The sequence below is a fragment of the Haemaphysalis longicornis genome, unplaced genomic scaffold, assembly GCF_048455015.1.
Source record: "Haemaphysalis longicornis isolate Haplotype H1 unplaced genomic scaffold, Haemaphysalis longicornis Haplotype H1 scaffold_6, whole genome shotgun sequence".
NCBI lineage: Eukaryota > Metazoa > Arthropoda > Arachnida > Ixodida > Ixodidae > Haemaphysalis > Haemaphysalis longicornis.
Window position 1 is genome coordinate 55,341,919 of NW_027526407.1, and position 20,636 is coordinate 55,362,554.

General features: G+C 44.4%; 1 long non-coding RNA gene across 1 annotated transcript; it reads left to right on the top strand.

The window, feature by feature from the left end:
• The first annotated feature begins 3,038 nt into the window (after positions 1-3,038).
• LOC144142726 (uncharacterized) lies at positions 3,039-9,532 on the top strand. Its single transcript, XR_013317039.1, has 3 exons — positions 3,039-3,306; positions 4,838-5,107; positions 7,952-9,532. It is a non-coding gene; the product is annotated as an uncharacterized LOC144142726 (long non-coding RNA).
• Positions 9,533-20,636: the final 11,104 nt, after the last annotated feature.

Genomic DNA, 20,636 nt, shown 5'->3' on the forward strand with positions numbered 1-20,636 from the left:
AAATTGAGAACTCTGCGCACGCCTATGTCGACAAGCTGCGCAAAGACACGCGAGCAGAGAAAATACGCGGGCGAGCGCGCTGCCTCAGATGGAGGGGGACCTAAGGGAAGAACAAAATAACGAAATTCTACCGCCGCGGTCAGCAATTGCGGTTACTTTTCAGTGAAGCACATGCAGAGCGATTAACCAAGCTCTCAATCACTTTCAGTACAAACGTTATGTTGATGTCTCTCTAAGAAAACACTACAATAAATGGCACTGCATGTTAAAAAACATGGCGTCTTTTTTCAACACAATCCCCCCTCCCCCCCCCCCCCCCCCCCCCGGAAGGCCCGTTTTTTTTTTTCGGGGAAAGGTTAACCCTACGCTGCTGTTCTGCCTACCTGCTTGCTGTACCTATTACGTCACCGCCACCGCAAATCCCCACTTGTTACAAACTCAGAGGTTTTCGCACTGTTAGCAGTCGTTTTACACGATGGGTTTGATGCGCCTGACATGCCAGGAGTGACATCGCTTGTAGTATTAGAGCGACGTTGCTTGTCTGCAAGACGGTGCCGGTCAAACAAGCGTTATCAACGCCATAATTCTAACGGCACATTCCATTTATTTCGTGGCTGCCGTGGCTTGCGCAGAAAAGGTCGGGTTGACTGCGATAGCTTTTCTTGAGTCAAATAATGGAGCTTTGGCTCAATCGCTTGCAGCCAGGGGGGTAAAGCGAGCTCCGAGACCGTACGAATCGTGGGCGCTGACATGATACAATTCCCATGGTTTCCAGAGCAATTGTATTCAGCCCTCTAAAAAGACGTACCGTAATTATTTAACTAAAACAAAGAACTGAAGCAAAGTAGTTACAAATAATTGCCTCAGAAATTAAAACTAGCTCTTTAAAACATTTTAGTGTAAATATAAGCTCTAATTAGCGAACAAAGAGTAAGAGTGTAGTTCAGTTTTGGTTTCGATTTTCTTTAAGTGTGCTAGGAAGTGGCGAGGCCCTTGCGCCTGACTTGCGCAATGTGTGTGTGCAGTCTCCAGCTGAGATCTGCGTGCGTGCAAAACTTGTACAACTGGTACAACTCGGATGCACGCGATGAGCAAGTGCCTCCACAGGTGCTTGCGAGGCTGTCATTCGTGTCTCCACGTTAAGCACCTTATCTATTGCCCCTGAACTGACGCCGGAACAGCGATTCCCATCTGACCTTGACTACCGCAGTTTCACTACAGGCTACGGAGTGGCAGCCAGCGATCGTTCCCGTTGGAAGAGAAATAAAAGGAGCTTTTATAATCGTTCCGTTTCAGTCGTTTTATTCGTGGAACTTCATACAGCTCTCCGTGCTTCGAACTTTCGCGCAAACGTTCGTGAAGGAGAACGAAAAAATAGGTAACGAAACGCGGTTTCTTTTTTAAGCAGTCACAATAAGTCAATGTTCTCTCCTCGCGCGCTCTGTGCGGCAAATTACTGCCAATTCAATACTGCCCATTCAGTCCCGCAATCTTTTCCTTTGAAGTGGTGGAAAGCAGCTAGAACTTGACGAATACAGACAGAAAGGAAAACGGGACACGCCGCTGACTGTATTTCGCATACTCCCTTGGCATGCATTCTACCACTCCGTTGCCTGCGATCGACCGCGCTCTTTCGTTCCCGTGCCTCAAAGGGCCGCGACTCACCGGCAGTATCAGCGTTGGCCCATGCGATAACGTTTTTTTTTTTTTTTTTGTGCGTGTGTCAATAAAGGTTTCACATTCAGCTAAAGCCACAGTTCACTTCACTTCGTTTGAAAAGCATTGAGCGACTCGCAAAATGTCACAGAATGGCAAATAAAGCGGCACAGCGCAAAAATGCACGGAGATCATGATGGAGATCCACTCATAGAGAAAGAAATACTGGTTTTTTATTTCTCTATGATCCACTTTTCTGTGCGCCCCAGTACGGATCAGGTGATTCCTTGGCGTCCTCGCGCATGCGATCAGTCGTATTCGAGCTTGCGCGCAAGTGTTGTGTGAGCGTTGCCACATCTTGCTCAGATAGTCTCAGTACATATAAGTCACACGCTAAACCAAAAACACGTTGGTTACCTACCCACAGGAGATAAACAACGCAATGCTATCGACGCCGCCTACACAAAATCCGCCTGGCCAGCGGGCCGCCATGTTACAATTAATCCCGGCATGCTTCGCTAGCCGGACGCGGAAACGCCACAGTAGCACGTTGCCAGATTACAACCCATCGCTTTCGCCGTTTTTAGTAAACAAAAGCTCAGCTGGCAACATTCAAATCGTTGTATCATGTCTGCCACTGTATGTCGTACGGTTCCAATGCATTGGCTCAGCGGCGCGCTTTCCCTCTAGAGTCAGTATATTATCTCTATGCTTGCAGCGCTAGCAATGCGGCCTCGTCTGCAAGACCGGTGCGTGAGAAACAAGCGTTAGGACAGCCAGAATTTCAAAAATGCAGCATAAACTAGACCATCGTTAAAGGAGGCGATGACTAGACACAAGCAACAATATTCGTTGACAACTTACGTAAGTATAGAGTTGTTTTAGGCGCCTCGGACACCGCCCGCCGACATGGCTGTTTGTTAACGCGTCCGTTTACTGTTTTGTAGGTCAATGGTTCGATTCCTCGTCGAACGTGTTTTTTTTTTGTTTTTTTTTACGTGAGGGTTTTATTAGCTCCTTTTTTAACGACCAGGGTAAGCACCTGTTCCTTGCTTTCTATCACGCCGACATTTACCGCCCTCTTCCTAAACCCAAAGTAGCTCGTTTTCTCGCACGTTCTCTCTTGAGAAGCCCGCCGTGAAAACAAAACCAAAACAAACGTCAAACCTCTTTACAATATCAGTATATATGTCAATTACTTTATGTGTATTCACTTTTTGTGTTTAAAAACCTTAAATTTAAGTTATAAACATTTCAGACTTTGAAAGCAGAAAGATAATTACCAACATTACAGTAGTAACACAATTTTTGTCAAACATAGAGGTGCTGAATTTGAAGTCTGGCAACTATCTCTCACTTTTGTGTGGGTTTTTTCATGGCGTTTTGTGCCGAGTGGTTGGTGGCGTGATTTAATCTGTTTTATCTATTTCAAGCTTAAATCATAGTTATAGAAGCTTTATGGGTGATGTCTACCCTTCTAACCTACGCGTGTGTTGAACATGGGGACCCCGGAAGAACGATCATCGCCGGATAAAATACTGCGCGTCAAAAGTGGATGACATTGCATCAGAACAAAGCGTGTTCGTGTGTCCGCGAGATGAAGACGACAGTGATGGAGAATTTTACGTTGGAAACATCGTTTTTGCTCGGGTAAGTACGCATTTTTTATTATTCTGTATTTGGTTGGAATGAGTTCTGGTGTTTATGGGTCAGTAATTCGCTAGACCCCCAGCTCGTTTGCTCTGAGAGCCTACGTGAGTTAGTATACTTGTTTGGCGCCCAGTCCACCGTTTCCGCAGAAGTCAGCATCAATTTACGCTGAAGCTAGACCTTGGCTACGATGCTCGCGCTATGGTACACGGCTGCTAATAATTTCACATCAGGCAAGGCTCTTTAACACCGGGGCGTTTGTTTATGTGTCTCTCAAACAGTGCCTTTGCGGTTGCAGATCGCAGTCGCAATTTCGCGTGAGTGGCACAACGCTGTGATTAGTCCTCCCTCGTGAATACCCGCGGTATACCAAGAAATAACATGAACAGGAGGTTCCCTGGAAGTGCATGTGAAAACGCGTACACGTGATTCCACGGCTGGCGTCTCGTAGGGGTTGTGAAATCTCTCACCCCCCCCCTTCACGAATTCCGCGCAGTGCGCTTCGCAGCTATTGCGCTCGCGAGACCGGCGACCGTACGCCTCGCGGTCTTCGGGCCGCGATATGTGTGCTGTTCTCGTGAAGCTCGACAACAGCGAAATTGCCGTACTCGCTCGCCAACGCGCCCCGACAGCGTACGCGTCGACCGGGTGCTGACGGAGTTGTGCTGGAAGAAAAGCAGGCAAGAGATGAGGGCGCACGAGGTGTAGTTAAACATGAGAATTTACAAAGTGCAAGGTGGAGAAAATAGTATGCAAGGGCCGGAAACGGTGAGAGAGTTCGGGCCGCGCGCCAGCGAGCGAGTGCGGTAATTTACGTTGCCGAGTTTCACGAGTCCGGCACGAATATGACGACGCCCGTCTGAGAGTTCATAGAGGTATAGAATTCACATACGTGCAAATTGAAGGTGAAATGCGCGCATGTGGCCTCGCAGGGAGTTAGCATAGTCTCGGGGTAGTGGGGGAGATTTCACAACGCCTACGAGGCGCCTGCCGATTCTGTCAGAGTAGCTCTCGGGAAGTCTGGGGCTTGATATCAGAGGCATATGTATTGTTTAAATTAGTGCAGAAAATTGAGCCAATTCGCAAGTTCTCATTTTCGCAAAACCGCAGGCCATACAGAGACTAACAAGAAAGCTGTAGGCACTCACTCAACTCGATTTATATTGGAGAATTGAACGTGCAGATACAAGTCAGACATTGAAATGGAGGAGCCTCAACTATCACACACCAGTTCCGATTGAAAGCAAGGGATACAGATGAGCTGCTAGCATGTGTTCCATGCAAATTAGCTCAGTAGCTAGCTTTGCATATATCATGCATACCCCACTCACAGTACCTGCGGGTCTAATAAATACATTCTTACTGTGACCTAAATTTCACTTGGGGTGTTCCGGGAATGTTCTTATTAGTGCCTTGGAGGTTACTGTCTTTAAACGATTAAAAATCTACTTGATGTAAGCATTCGTGCTTTGTGTGTGCTCTTCTTGTATTTCAACAAGTGTCAGCACACTCACAGATTATGCACCTGCAGGTGCTGCTGCTGGCTGTCCTGGGTCAGCTGCCTTCCAGTCCAGTTTCAAAGGCTTTGCCAGGGCCTCCCTTGGCCAACCGACACTGCACCTGCTGTACCCAAGTACTGCCTGGCCTTTCGTTGGTGCTCCGTACGCTTTGCCGCCAGGAATGGTCATTCATCCGTCATCTGGCCGCTTGGACCACCCGTTCAGAAGTCAGCGCATTTGCTCGACACATCGGTCCAGGCGCTGCTGCCATATCGGTGCACCCACCGATTATGTATTTTCAGGTTAGTTATTGCATGTTGTGGAACTTGCCATGATGTATACCTGTTAGCAGTGCTGTGCGTATGGAGCGTGTCATTGCTTAGCAGAGGTATTGAAGAGAATCTGGGGCTGACGACTAAAGGGCAAGAAGAGAAATTGAACTGACTTTGAAGCAAGTATTCGTATGTAATCAAGCCAAGCAAACATTTAGGATCTTTCGATATGGTTTTAAACTTGCAATACAAACTGGTCTACTTCAGATCATACTGGTAATAATCATACTATACCGAAAAGTACATCCCGCAGTCTGTAGAATTCTGACAGCGCTTTTTTCGCAGTCTCTCATGACAGGCACTAATCTCAATGGTTGGAAGATAGTCGAGGTAGCACCATTCTTTAAATCAGGAGACGGTACTTCACCATTAAATTTCCCTAACAAGCACCATATGCAAGGTCAGGAAACATTTCATCCACTCTCAGGTCGCTAATTATTTATAAAATCACAATATCACATTCGAGTATCACCACGGTTTTCACAAGGGTTACTTGAGAAACACAACTTTCAGGATTTGTTCACGATCTACATTGATCCATTACCACAGGCTTACAAACTGCGGTAGTTTTTCTCGATTTTTCTAAAGCATTCAATCGCATTGCACACCACAGACTACTTCTCAAACTTCACCCTAATGTCCTCACTTGAGCAAAAGATTTTCATTCTTCTCAAATGCAGTTTACTTCTAATAACTATATACTTCTTTTGCTCATGCCACTTTGTTGTCCCCCCAGGCAGGTTGCTTGGTCTATCTTCCATGTTGCATATCCTCCCATGTAGGTCTATTTGCAGATGATGTTGTAATTTATCACACAATTTCTTTCAACTACTACCGTCAATGCTTTCAATCTGATCTTAACACAATTAACTCCTGGTGCTGCAAATGGCTAATGTCGCTTATCTCTAAAACAAAGTGCATGACTTTAACGGTGGCAAGTCTCGGATTGTAAATACTTACTTCATTAACAACAGCCTGATTACCTCTTGAGACAAAGGTGTTTTGGTAGGCCGGTAGGGGAGGGGGGATTGCATGGTGGATTTCAAAAGGTACATCGATTGGGAAAATAAGACGTGTGATTAATATTTTCATTTGCACTCCAAAACTCGCTTTATTTCTTATGTTTAACCCACTGCCGTGGCTAGGGTGGTGTGCTGTGGAGGCGAATGTCGGTTAGATACCGCTTGGTGTAGCCGCTTTTCAGATGGAGGCAACACGTAAAGACGCCCGTGTTTGGAGATTTCGATGCGCACAAAAATACCCAGATGGTCAAAATTAATGCGAAGCCTTCCCCTACAGTGCTCCCCATATCCCAAGTGTAGCTTTGGCGTGTTAAACCACCGTTTTTTTTTTTCATGTTTTTGGTATAGTACCAGCTGCTGTAGCAGGTGCAACTTAAAGGTAAAATTATACATAATGTTTCCAAGAGCTAAATATAAAGGCCATATTGAAGTGCGTTTATGGGTCTATCTCATAGCAGTAGTGAAAGGTTATATACTCTGGTGCAGGTTAAGAACGCCAATGGCTCATGTGGTGTAGTCCAGTGTTTGACGGAATGCCGTGTAGGCAGGTAAAAGCATTATTGCAGTGATGAAACGTAGGTCACTGACCAAGTCAAGAAAGCCATTTAACGGTTTGTTGCTTGTTCACGGTGAGCTTGTGTCGTGGAAAACGAAGCTATATATTGGGCATTACGCGGCGCAATGAGTTTGCATAGATATGGTGCAGATTGCCATTCATTATGTTGATAATGTTGGGCGTCGTCTGAACAATGAGGGACTCGAGCAGTAATCGAGAAGATAGATTGCACTCAGTTGTCAGTAATTTTGTCTTGTTCCAGTCGACCACGTGTCCCGTCCTCTCACGGTGCTCTGCCAGTGGACTTGTTTTTGCATGGCCCTTGTTCACTTCGTTCCAGTGCTGCATTAATCTTCTGTGCAGATTGCCCGTTTCGCCAATGTACACTGATTTGCATTCAGCGCATGGAATCTAATAAACAATACCCGGAAGCTTGGAGCGTGAGAGGGGGTCTCTCACGCTGACAATGTCAGAACGCAGCTTGCTAGTGGGCACATGCACAATGTATGCACTGCGTGTCTTGAAAATGTGTGCGAGAGTTTCACCGATGTGTGGGACGTAGGTAATTGCTGCACGTTTTGATGCAGTCGTTGTCCTGAATATAATGCCTAAAGCATTATATTCAGAAAGAAGCGAAGAGGGCGACTAGCAAGAATCCACATTGACATTAGCAGGCAGAAGCGTCCACAAGGCCTGTGTCAAAACGTGCTGCAATTCTCGTCCTACACATCAATCAAACTTTCGCACGCATTTTCAAGAAACACATTGTGCACATCGTGCAGGTGCCCACTAGCAAGCTATGTTCTGACATTGTCAGCGTGAAAGACCCCCTCTCACGCTTCAAGCTTCCAGGTGTTGTTTATGTTTTGAACAAAAAAAGTGCCATTTAAACGTGACACCTCCTTCCTTGCCGATTTCTGATGCCTGATTGTTCAGTTTGTGGGGATACGTTTAGCAGATTGCTCACATGTCTAACCTGTATTTGTGCTTGAGCAGTCAAACGCTGATGTTAGCAGTGAAGTAGGTGAAAATTGTAGTTTGATTGTAGTTGTGTGCAGATTACCTACATTGTGTTAATTCGTAGAAAAGCAAAATTGAGGTAACCCTGCTAACTGTTCCGCATTGCAGCATTTTATTATGCGAACGTTAAGGAGTTCAGCTGCTTGTTAAAGGTGAAATAAACAGTGGTACAAAAAGAAGAGCATCTACTAAACAGAAATATCTTCACAATCGCAGGATGCCAACGGTCCGCCTACCAACTTGTGTCCTGCATCGTTTCTGCTGGCTGGAGCGGTTCATGGAGCATTTTCCAGCTTCTCAAAGTTTGTGGTCAAGCGCTCCTCCAAGTGAAAGATGCCGCAGAGGGATCTTTTGTTTTAATGCCACAATTTCACGTGCTCAGCAGCAAATTTACTCGTAAGGCTTTTTAAATATTCATCACCCAAGAGGGCATGTTACCTTCGTCTTCGGTGGAATGTGTCTGCACTCAGGTTATTTGTGACAGAAACAAGTGGACCACGTCATGAGAGTCATTGAGGCCTTGTTGATTGTGCATGCTTCTGAAATGACATTTTCATTAAGCTGAATACTTTCCACATATTACGATTTGTGAACAAATTATGGTAAAAGTCATGATTAGTTGTACTACACTGCAGGAAGGAAATGCCAACATACGTTTTAAGCACCTCTGATATTTCAGATCGTTGGCTGGTGAGCAATAAAACAAAACTGAAATTTTTTTAAAGTAAAATCAAATATTCGTTGTCACCAGTGCATGACCATAGTAAAAGCTATCTAGTCACCAAATTTAGAATTAGACACGAAATGCCAAGAAAAATAGGGAAATAAACTAGACAGCTGGCTACAATAAACCAATTCGTAAAATTCCTCAATGTCTATCAAGTGATGATTCAGGCGGGTTAGTTAAGATGTCAGTGGGTTTACACACCCAACTTGCAGGGAAGCACATGAGCTCCCAATATTAACATGTTTTTAGTGAAGACCGTCTTCCTTCATTAAGCTGCTTTGCACATTGATGCCAGTCTGATAAATGTCCTGAATTTTTGTTATGATCAATCTTTGTATGGGAACCATATATTTTTATATGATGTCGCTATGTATTTCTGAAACTGTATCTAGTCACTAATTCCAATTTGTCGTGGTCAGGTTTTTTCAACTAATTCGTAGCTTTTTTAACAATTATGGTATATTTTGTGTGCCTAAAGGAATGCCTCATTGCATGTTTAGCCTATGTAGTGTTGAAAGCGGACATTTTGCTTCAAAGTGGAATGTCGGGCTAGCAACAAGGTACTTCGCGTGCTGCTCACTTTCATTCATGCCATTATTTTTTATATTATCATTTAAAATTAAAAGCCAACCAATTTGCTGTCGTTTTAATTTTGTCACCTACTTTATACTTTCTTTTTTTTTTCAACTTTCTGTAAGTATTGACTATCCATATTTTTATGATACCAAGGCGTTGGACTGGGCTAGCTGGTACATGTTTGAATGGATGAAAAACCATAGGAAAACCCAGGACACAGAAGAGAATGACGGGACAAACTTGTGCCGTCATTCTGTTTTAACTGTTTCCTGTGTTTACCACTGGTTTTTTATGCATTCAAACATTTTTTATGAGTTTGTTGAACAGTGATTAGTTTAGGTGTGTTCAAACAATTGTTGGCTGCGAAGGCTCCCTGTAGCATTTGTATAAGTGCTCTCTGCTTTTTTTTTTTGAGCCAATACCCCACCACCAGTCTTCATGAGGTGGTCTTTTGTAGAAATAAGTTGAAATAAATATTTGTTTGCATTGCTTTACATGTTTTGAAAGAATTTCTTGTTCATTCTTGTTTCATTCAACCCCATTTCAGAATCCTGCTTAAGGCATTTCCTCTGTTATTTTTTTTCAGAACCAGGAAGTTTGCTCATCCTCGGTTCTTGCTGAAGCAGCAGTATCCATACTTCACACGTGAGCTCTGAACACACAGTAATTATGGTATGAAACATTCTACCAGTATAAGCCTGCTTTGTAGACGTCATTGTAGATGTCAAAGCTCTTGACAGTGTAGTCTAATGTCTGGTGTAACGGGCAATGTCTACAACTTGTAAAAATTAATTTTGTGGCTATAATGTTTGTGATTATTTTAAAATGCACGTCAACTACTATTTAGAATCGCTGTCTAAATTGGCAGCCATTTTCCTGGTGGATACAGAAAGTGAAAAAGCGCATGTGTAGAGATTTCAGTGCACCTTAAATGTCCCAAATTTGCTAAAGCTAATCCAAAGCCCTCCTTGTGGTGCACTTCATATCCCATGTACAGTTTTGCGTAAAAACAGCTAAAAATTTATGATCAATTTAAACTTATTTTAATGTTTTTAAATGCAAATATTCTCAGTTTAAGCTGCCATATTTAGAGTAAAATATTTTGTAACAATTATATAGCTACCAAAGGTTTACAGAAAAGCTTTTTGCTTTTGGTTGTGCACCTTCTTATCAAAAGAAAAATGTTGTTAAGAAAGGCAGAAGAAACCCAACTATGGAAATTAGCAAACCCTAAAGCTGCGGATAGAATGAATGTTTTGTAGAGAATCTTTTGCTGATTTCAGTTCTAGTCAACTCTAAAAAAGTCTATCGACGTAGAATGCTTACCGTGAGGCACCTCGTAATACTAGCCAAAACTAATGGGCCCTGGCTGTTGGCTTTTCATTTGCAACAGTGACAAATGACCCCACATCCACCGGCAGGGACATAATGCAAGGCACCATGTACAAGCTAGCCTCATGATAAAATAATGTTTTCTGAACAATGGCATTACATTTCAACCATGGGCTTCACCAGGGAACTTGTATGCATTGTTCTGTGATGTTTGCAGTTCTTGTTATTGCTATGTGGGGTCATTTAGTCTAAAGGTATGTTTATAAAACTCCAAATACCACCAAACCTTGCAAGTGCTGTACCATATGAATATTTTTCCGTAAAGCAAAAAGAATAATGCAAACGAAAATAAATGGCTTGGGTACCCAACTTTTATAAGTAGATTATGAGCCGCAGTACGGAGGGAACTATATTATGAGCCGCATTACGGAGGAAACTATACATTTTGCATTTGGTCTTCCTTGATATTGAACCTTCCTGCTCAGCTCAAGAATAAGGCACTAAACATTGCAGGTAGCTACCTTGATTGGAAGTTTGATGCAATACTAAGAAGCCAAGGGTTTTAAGGTTCAAGGAAGTTTTGTGTGGTTGAAGTGTTGCACACCTAATTGCTTTCACTGCACAGCATGGTTAGGCTCTGCAGTGAATCTCGAAGGATGTGTACTGCAGTTCGGCAAAGTGAACATATAATTGGTTTTTTACGAAGTTTTGGGTAATCAACTAGCTCTAAAGTTATAACTGTACTGAGATGTGGCTCCTGACTTTTTAAATTGATGTTTTAACAATCGGTGACACAAGTTCAAGGAAATTATCAGCTGATGTTGAGCTTCAATGGAATGTCTCACAGAACCGAGCTTGGAAAGCACGAATGTTTCATACCATAATCGTGTGTGATATTGTGCAATATGTGGTCTCACACCTGCTGCACCTGTGAACCGAGGATGACGCACCCGTTTTGTACCCCTTTAGGTGGGTGCTTTTGCAGAAGATGCTCCTACAGATTGGGGTGCTAAGTAGCACCCTAGGATACTTTTAGGCGGAAAAGGGTGTTTATAAGGCACCTGTCTTCTGGGGTGCTTCACAGAGGGTGCTCCTGCGGCGACAAAATCCAAGCACCCTAAAGGGCGTAAAATATTCAGTTTTTAGGGTGCTCCTGCGGCGACAAGCTGAAGCACCCTTTTGGGCGTAAAAATTTTTAGTGTGAAGGAGGTCATTAGACCCTTAAGGGGATGGGGGATAGCGAGAAAAGGGAAGTTTTATGCAAATAAGAGTTATCAAAAACAAGATCAGTTGGCACTTGTCACAGAATCACTGACCCATACAGGGCTGAGTCAATCACGAATCAAACGGCTTTACAGAAACAATTCTGGACAGAGAATTCTACAATTGCATCTAATAAAGAGGGATCGGCGCGCATTTGACGAATATGGTCGTGTTCACCACACGGAATGGAGGGTAGGGTTAAAAGTTCCTATCGTCCTTGTGGAAATGAAGGGCCCATCCAGATAAGATGGTAAAGATTGGAGCCGAGAGAAAAATCTTTTGAGTGAATTTCCAAGTTATCTGATAAGCACAAAGCAGTAATTTTTGGATGAGATACTAGGCGACCCCCTAATCTAAGTACTGAGTATGTTGGGTGACTACGTTCTGCAAGCATTTAAGATTTCAAAAAAAGTTGAAGGAAGTGTAGCAGGGTCCCTTTAAAAATGTGTTGGCACTACTGACCACCAGGCGTAAGAAGAAAAAAGTGGCTCTTCAGGTAGCGAAATTCCGTTCCGGAATAGGTACAAACTCGGTACTTGGTGCGTACAACTAGCGCCATCTACGGGACCGCTTTGAACACTCCCTGTATTACCTTGAGCAGGATGCTAAATGGAGTTTGCTGTTCAGCTTCCGTGACCAAGGAGTAAAACCTTGGGTTGTGACGTCAGCAGGCTGAACTTAAGTCCTGAGATAATTTCAGGGATAATTTCAAGAAAGTATCACTGAAAAAATATTTTTCCAGTTATAATTTAAAAAAAAAAACATTTGATCGAACCTCACGATTTTCATCATTATAAAGGTATCCTCCTACATCAATTCTATGCATTATTTGGTAAGTAACTGAAGTTTAGTGTTTTTTGGCCTGTTTAGGTGAAAAGTGCAGCATATCGCCAGCACTAATTAACGCTTTGCACAAAGCAAAGTATTCGTGGTATGTTCGAAGCGAGGCAAAAAGCTCTCAGGGGTCGTGAACCATCTTGACCCGGCGACATCGCTGCGCTAACACGTAAGCAGTAGTCAGCATCGCTCTCGCCCTGGCCGTGTAATCTCTGCACTCCGGCACCCTATACCCGAGCAAAGCTGGTTAGAGTGATAAATTGGGCGATGACTCTTGTGGGCAGAGTAAAGTTTCTTTGTGTCTGCAGGCGAGAACCAATTTCTTAATCGCAATTGCCATTTTAAATGCCCGGTTTTTGCGAGGGCTTCCTCTCGCGTGCCGTTGAAGCCGCGAGATTAAGACCCACGCGTGAAGCAGAGCAAGTAATGCTTGTTTTGGGGAGGTTGTTTGTATACGTGAACCGGAGCTAGGCCTATTCGCGATCTCAAGGCCCCCGCCAAAAGCGGGGCATCTCGGGGAGTCCTTGCCCTCTTCCTGCACGCCCTGGAGCCGGCGTGATTATCTCTTATTTCTGCCTCCATGAGCGCATTGTGCAATTGCCCATGTGCCACGTTGTTCCAGCTGGCCTCGTCAGCTAATGAGCGGCACCAAACGCCGCCAAGAAAAATAAAAAAGAGCGGCAGTGTGACGTGTCGGTGATCTTTGTTAGATACACTTCCCGAAATTTACTGAAACTTTGCCTGGGGCCTTTGGCTGGTCGAGCACGTGTGCCTCTCTCTCCTCCTCACCTCGTCTCGCCTCGTCTCGTACCCTTCTCTCTCTCTCTCTCTCTCTCTCTCTACATATACTGAAGTCCTGAGGGGCGTTTATTGTAGCGCTCTAGCCGAGAGAACGCCCGACACACTATGATGATGATTATTATGTACAGGGATGAAGAAGAAATCATAATCATCAGCATGAGCGAGGGCTGATGATTATGTACGGAAGAAGATGATGGTTATTTACAGATGATGACTCAATCTTTATCTTTATTTTAAGCCTGGTTATGCCCACCGCAGGACGAATGCCTTAGGAGCAGAAGGGGCAGAAGAAAGCGCGGGGGGAAGCGTTGGCGTTTCTCCTGCGCGCTCTATGCACCTTCCATGCGAGGCCTCTAGAGCGTTGTACCAGGTCCAGAATGCTGCCTGGTCCGGTATTATAACGCTGCCGGATACTACGGGACGCTGTACTAGATAGGTTCAACAATGCTAGGTGAGGCTCATTGGGGCACTAAACTGCATTTCCTCACCAGACGAGGATTTAGCAACCCTGGTTGAGTACATTTGCTAAAAACCTTCCAATGAATATGCAATCACACTATCGGCCTTCAGGCACTCGATAGGCGTGGCTGCAGATCTCTGGGAGAGGCCTTCGTCCTGCAGTGGACATGACCAGACTTAAGATAAAGATAAAGATGCTTCAATATGATTATTTGCTGATGATTGTGCTGTTTCGTAAAAAAAACATATCGACTGAAAGCGACCATGCCTCTTAACAGGCAATTGTTGTGGCTATTCATGACTGGTGTGGGAATTGCACAAAAGTTTACACTGCACAAAACGGCAACAAAATTTTAATGAAAAGATTATTCAAAATTGTTGTTTTTCTTTATGGAAAGAAGATTCATTTAGATTAAACGTTCTATAATTTCCCAATCTTCATTAATATGATAATGCTCAACAGTATCCGAAACCGTATCATAAATGAGCTGTAGGTCGCTTTATCGTCTACGCTTTTCAATGCCGTCCCGAGGATGTTCTAAAGGAGTATACAAGCGTTAAAATCGCAATAGGATCTTAAACAATAAAGGTAAAAAAATCGCAACCGTTTGAATTCTGAGCAATACAGCGCAATGCTGCCGTACAAATACTATGTCTATTGTGTAACTTACTAAGGCTTGACGCTGGGCTAGTTGGGTACTCATTATTGATACTAAAAAACAGCGCAAAGACGAAGACGGAAGAAGCGACAAACCACAGGGCTCTAGTTTGTCACTTCTTGCGTCGTCCTCGTCCTTGTGCTGTTTTTTAGTGTCCTTTGCGTAAGATTGTAGTAGTGTGAGGTACAGGTGTAAAATTGCGAGCCGATCTTTATGTAGAAGGCCGACTTAAAGGCTGGCCGACAATATTTTATAAGCTATCCAGCAGTGAACAGCGATTTTGGCTTTGAAATATGACACTAAAGGAAACTTTCGAAGAGCTGAAAAGCATTGACAAAATATCTCCTGTTTAGCAACCTTCTCACGGGCTCGAAAAGCACAAATTAAATGCTTTTATTAAAATCATGTTCACCAAATCCTTGAGCCCCTGTGATTTTGGTGAACAAATCTGAACAGTGGGGTCATGATATAGTTGATCTAAGGCGATGAATAAACCTCAACTGTGGCCGCACAATACGTTTCACTTATTGCATTCTTGTATGTCGCAGATTATATGGGTTGGAGTTTCACCAGCACCGTCTAAAATATTTCAGCGTGTACATCTCTTCATGATACCATTGAAATATGTTAATTCGAGTACAGAGAACTTACGCTAAATTTCTTCAGTTCAGTCGAATCCCTTCGTTTGAAGCCGTTTCTGATGTGCCTCAATCGAGGACGCACTTTCTTTCCAAGGTGTATTCTAAGTTGACAAATAGATGCTGCACTACCACAAGAGATGGTATAATTTCACCAACCAACTTCGATCGCATGGCGTATACGACTTTATTCTTCACTTCTTCGGCACGGCCCTATGCAGTTTGCTTACTACTGCAGACCGATGTGCCGGCAATAGTACACCTCATGGTTTATTTTTATTTGCGAGTCCAAAACAGTACAGAGCAGTTCGTGGACAGTCCAGGGGCGGTATTCACGTGTTTGCCCGTTTTGAAAACGTCCGTTCTGCGTCCGTTTTATTGTGACGTACTTCCAGTTGTAGGCGGGCTTTGGGTTGACTTTTGCGCAACTGTTATTGTAAACACATTTCAAATGACTAAACCTATTTTTAACTATCTTTTATGTGTTTGTTGCTCCGCCAGCGAACCAACAACAAGGCGACGAAAAATCGTCTGCTCCAAATCGTCTGCTCCGAGAAGCCGCGGCTCATAGCTCCGCCGTGCTTTCATGGCGTCACATCCGGGTGTTCGCTTTTAGCCAATCAGGGCTTCCTCAAAACGGACACTTTTGAAACGCACACAAAACGGACAAAGCACAAGAACACCGCCCCAGAACTGCTCTCACATGAAAATTCAATGGGCAAAAAAGTACAGAGCTTCTCTGTAGCATTCTTGGCAGTACAAAATAGCAAACAGAAGAGAACACGAGTGCAGAGGAACAGCTGAGCTTACGAATCTACCTCTACAACGCGGTGACGACTGGCCCACAGTGTCCAAGCGCGTAACCTTCGCGGTCGTGGACTGCACGTATTCAGCAGACGCGGCCACAGTAGCCAGACTGCAGCCAGCCCCGCTTATGTGCCTCCGAAGACCATTCCATTAGGGGGAAAACTTGTAATAGGACACGCCATCTAGGAACCATAAGAAAGGTTCTGATTCCCCACCCCCTCCACCACCCGTGTTTGTCCATCGCCGAGGAGAAGACCATTGCGGGGTCCCGCTCGTCGTGTGGAGGAAGCGCATCAAGCCGTGCAACCGTGCAGCAGAAGCAGCAGCTCCGAATCGAGCCAACGCGAGTCAAGCCAAGCCGACCAGAGCGGAGCGCCGCGTGTTTTGCCAGTAATACCTGTGTTTGAGACGCCACACTCGGACGATGACGATTATCTCGTGAAGCCGAGTGATTTATGTACACGGGCGCGGTGGGCCATTCCAAAGACGGCGGAGGGGGGAGTGGATGGGGAACTCAGGGGCACGGTTGAGAGGGGGAAACGACAAAAATCCCGGAGATTCGTGCACCGTTACAAAACAGTCTCTCTCGCCTCCGACTCACGAAGCCACGCGCTGAAACGGGCTGTATGTTTGCTCGTTCTTTTTTTCCTTCTCTCCTCTTCAAAAGCCTTCGGTCTTGTAAGCACTTACGCTCAAGGCACGTTCAGACATCAGTGATGACCTTCCTCCGATGGGCATTTTCTTGCAGAGTGCAGTCGGGCACTTCTCGTTGCCGTAAAGCGATCGAAGAACACGAAGAAGTATACAAAGACGTAGCCGCTGTTTCTTCCATCCTTTGTTCGGGAAAAAAAGAGCATGGATGCTACACTGCTCGTTAGATTCAATCCGGATGATGCGTGGGGGAGTGTTGTAGCGATAACGGGGGAAGCTCGCGCGCACGCGTCAGCATTGTTTGTTTTGAGCTCGTGTGAGTCGCGTGCTCACAAATGTCAATCGAACAATGGCTCTTTAACAGTAAGTGCTTTTTTTTTTGTTCCCGGCCATGAAAAGAGCTGGCCTGTGGATGGCCACAGTAGATGGTCTAGAGTGGGTGGCTTACGCGCTCCATGGCTTTACCAGGAAGGAGGGAGCAATAAAGGGGTATACTGCAGGTGTATATCCCGGGCTTCAACCGGTGCTTGGCTATTTTCTTGTTTGAAGCCAAGTCGATCAGCGATGGGAAACGAGAGGGCGGGGTAAGGGGAACACGCGTAGGGGTAAGGGGTTCTATCAAGGGTATTAGTCGAGATTCAATCTGATCACCGTGTTTCCGTCTTGGGGCGGATGGAAGTATGGTAATCAGATGGGGTCGGGATACCACGAAATTCAGGCTATTTCGACGCAGTTTGTCACGTCTCCTGTGCGTTTTGCTGTGGAGCATTTCGCTTCTGTGTGGTACAGTTCCCAAGGTGGGCTTCGCAAGGTGATCAGAGGGTACGCGTCGTACTTATCCGACGAGTTGTACCATCAAGTTATGTGCAATTTATAGCGGTAAGAAAAACAGAAGAGGGAAGGGGGGCGCACTTATCTATACTTAACTTCCAGGAAAGGGGATAACATCCAGGTGTGATTACACGGGCTAATATAGCTATCCATCCAGATTAACAATATACTGTGAAGATTATCATCATCGTCGTCAGCTGCAGCCTCAGCAGGCCGTTGGTATCCACTGCAGGGCGAAGGCTTGTCCCATTAGTTGATAGGCTTTGGAAAAATACAACAGCAGGGCGCGCCCAGATCTTTTTCTGGTCAGGAAGTGCTGTTTGTGCCACTGGAGCCTTGTTGATATGGTTGCACATGTTCAGTCATGTATTTTCACAAAGACAGGTATACGAGGCAAGGTTCTGAATATAATCAACGCTTATTGGGGTGAACATTTGCTCCGTTATAAATCAGAAGAAACGCACAAACATAACAGAAGTAGTCAGCAAAGCGACGTGCACTGTAAAATGTCGGCGAATCGAATGCTGTGGCGTTCGGTCTTCACGCATTTATCTGGGAAAACTGCCCTTTCCGGACACACCTGCCCAGAGCGAGAAGATATGGGAGCACAGACTTTTCCAGACACAGCTAAACAGGCCGAGGAGATGGCTAATCAAACAAGAACACTCTAGGAGAGTGACGAAGGCCTTATGTGCTCTCCGCATTCAACAAGGTAGAGCCGGTAGAAGTGTAATGCCAGATGGAATAAACGGATGTCTCGCTTTCAGGGCGCGATACACATTAAACTTTTTTACATCTTTTTTGACCAAAATGGGTGTAGCATAAGTGGAAAAAGGGTGTTGGGAGGCCTTTACACCCTTTTTTTTGAATCTCAACACCCTTTTCGTAGCTCCACACCCTTTTTGTGTGAAAAAAAGGGTGTTGATCAACTTCAACACCCTTGGTTTTGTTCAGCGTGTTGAAAGGGTGTGGAAAAGGTGTTCAGGTGTTCATTGAATAAGGCCATGCATGCATGTATAATTGCACTGTAAAGAACAGGAAACCCCCTCATACCCTCCTGTACTCGTAAGAAATCTTCAAAAGCAAAAACAAATATTGTTGGTCTGCAATGATCGCTTGTTTCCATATGCCCTTCATGCCCAAAGTTTAGCTTTGGCGCGTGAAACATCAATTGGACCCTTTAAAATTAAAAAAAATACTATAGTTGTGTGGCGAAAACGCTGTTGACCGACTCCAACACGCTTGGCTTTTTGTAGGGTGTTGAAACGGTGTGAAGTAGGTGCTCAGTTCCAAAAAAAGGACAGCGGAGCTGGTGGTCGATTTAGTTTCTTCCAATGCTGCTAAGTTTGGCTACGTTTTCTAGGCTTCGCGATGTTCATGCTAGCGCCGAGGGGTGAAGCCATGTCTAACCGGATTTTACACGGCTGTCCCAGTGTGCCCCCCAAAACTGCAAGCGGATTCGGGGGGAAACAAGCTAGGTTATGCTAGGCTAGCTTGTGCTATGCCAGTTACGCTATGCTATGCTTGCACCACTATTGCAAGTTAGGCCAGTTTTTAGTGTTTTGGAATCCCAAAAAAGACTAGTACCTTTGAAGTGATATAGCAAGAGGTGCGCATACGCTTGTGCCTTCGGTGATCACACTCGAACAGGCTACAAAGCCGGCTTCTTTGTTATAATACCTTATCTGCGGTGGTGCACCCTTTACAGGGGATGTAGTTCTTTTTCCCTGTCTTTTTTGCTAACGCCACCGAACCTAGTTCAAGCTTAAACAGCTTCACTTGTAATAAATTGTGCCAATTTATATTGTGTACATGGTAAGGTACAAAACACACCCCGCTTGTAGAAAATGTTCTGTCCACCCGTGTAAACGGGTATGAAATCCCTGCAAAGACGGAGGTCTCTTACACCTTTTTTTTTTCAGTTGGCGGTCTTTTCTTACGCCCTTTTTCTTTACACCCTTTTTCTTAGTTTCCAACACCCTAATTTGTACCTTTACACCCTTTCGGGAAAAAGGTTTTTGAATTAACACCCTTCTTAAAAGGTATTGAAATGGCGAGGAATTTTCGTTTGGTATTTAATAAAATTCTAAGGGTGTTGAAATAATAAACACCCTTCTTGAAGGGTGTTGAAATGGCGGGTAAGTTTTGTTTGGTATTCAATAAAATTATATGACCTATTGAACATAATAGCTACCTCACAATTAATTTTTTTTTGCAAATCGGCATGCTGATTTGTATATGCTCACATTAAAATGCATAATTCCGAAATTAGCGCTAAAATATCTTATTTTTGCGACAAGCCATCGACTCTATCGGAGGACTTTCCTCTGCTGGCTATAAAAGCAAGAAGAGCAGATGTATTTTCAAGTAAGTAGGTAACCGCTGTCCCCATGCATCCCGTTGGTTTTCTTGCTCAATTCATTTGATGGTCAAGTGGGACTTGTGCGTGTTGAATATGTCTGTATGTCATGCTGCGCTTTCGGACCATCCACACCGTGGCGCGTAGCTCCGCTGGCCACACCCTTATTTTAGCACACGAACACCCTTCTTTTATCCTTACACCTTTTTTTGGCCAAAACACCTTTTAGAGGTGTTAGCCATGCATTACAAGATGCTTGCACCCTTTTCGGCCAAAAAGGGTGCAAGAAAGATTAGTGTATAAGATCACACTTCACGGTCAGGCATTGCAACAAGACATTGCAAAAACCCACGATTCATTAAACACCGTTCGCCCCAGTGTAAATACACCTAACCCTCATCATACTGATTGATTATGGAGTTTAACGCGTCGACGCTAGGCGATGAGGCGCGCCGTAGTGGAAAGCTCCGGGTCAATTTAGACCACCTGGGGATCTTTAACGTACACCGAAATCTCGAACACACGGGCTTTTTCGCTTTCCGACGGGTGCATTCGCATCGTCTGTTTCCTTCTCATTTCGGCCTTTTTTTGTCTACGCTATTCACACTCAGCATCGGTGTATTAAGAGGTAAAATCAAACTAAGAAAATTAGATATGGCGATAAAAAATTAAGTGATGTTTGCACACAGGCTATCGTTTTCCTTTTAGGTATTATCTTGCGAGAGTCGTATCACCCCCCCCCCAAAAAAAAAAAATATATATATATATATATATATATATATTTCTGGCTACGCCACTGTTACCGTGTAACGGATTATCATCAAGATCAAAATCATCATCATCATCATCATAACCACTATACTTATGTCTATATATACTACAGTACGAAGACCATTTCCGAAATGAGGGGGATTCAGCCGAAGACTACACCGCAGTGGCAGTCTTGTTCTGGTGAGGGAAC